Here is a 465-nt window from a genome sequence, read left to right on the forward strand (position 1 = left end):
GACAGTGGCTACAAAACGACGTTTAATAAAATGGCTTCAGCGTCATTTTATTAAAAAATAATAAAAAAATATTTTTACTTCTAAAGATATGTATTATTAAAGCCTTAAAACGAATTTTGTATTACTTTTATTGTTTCCTAAAAAAAATTCCCAAAGTTACCTATGATTTTTAAGCGCTCAAGGTGGTGTAATCCCTTAAATTGAGAAAACCATAAAAATAAAACCATAAAAAACCATAAAAATAAAGATGAAAGGGCAAGATATTTTTATATGCATATATAAACGATTGCATATTAGAGAAAATTGAATTGTCATATTATATTACAAAGAAAGCTTTTAACATAAATATGGAAAATTATATAAATAGGGTAACTGTCCCTATTAGTGTGCCCTGAACCTATTAATGTGCTTTTATATTTAAATAAATCATAAAAATAAACTGGTACAAATATATAGACAAAGTAT

The 465-nt window shown here is 24.5% G+C and overlaps 1 protein-coding gene across 12 annotated transcripts in view; it reads right to left on the reverse strand.

The window, feature by feature from the left end:
* LOC105457976 (histone deacetylase 4) overlaps positions 1–465 on the reverse strand; it is a 147851-nt gene that overhangs the window by 5280 nt on the left and 142106 nt on the right. The window lies entirely within an intron of this gene.

This window comes from Wasmannia auropunctata, unplaced genomic scaffold (assembly GCF_000956235.1).
Source record: "Wasmannia auropunctata unplaced genomic scaffold, wasmannia.A_1.0 LD334844.1, whole genome shotgun sequence".
In the NCBI taxonomy this organism is placed as follows: Eukaryota; Metazoa; Arthropoda; class Insecta; order Hymenoptera; family Formicidae; genus Wasmannia; species Wasmannia auropunctata.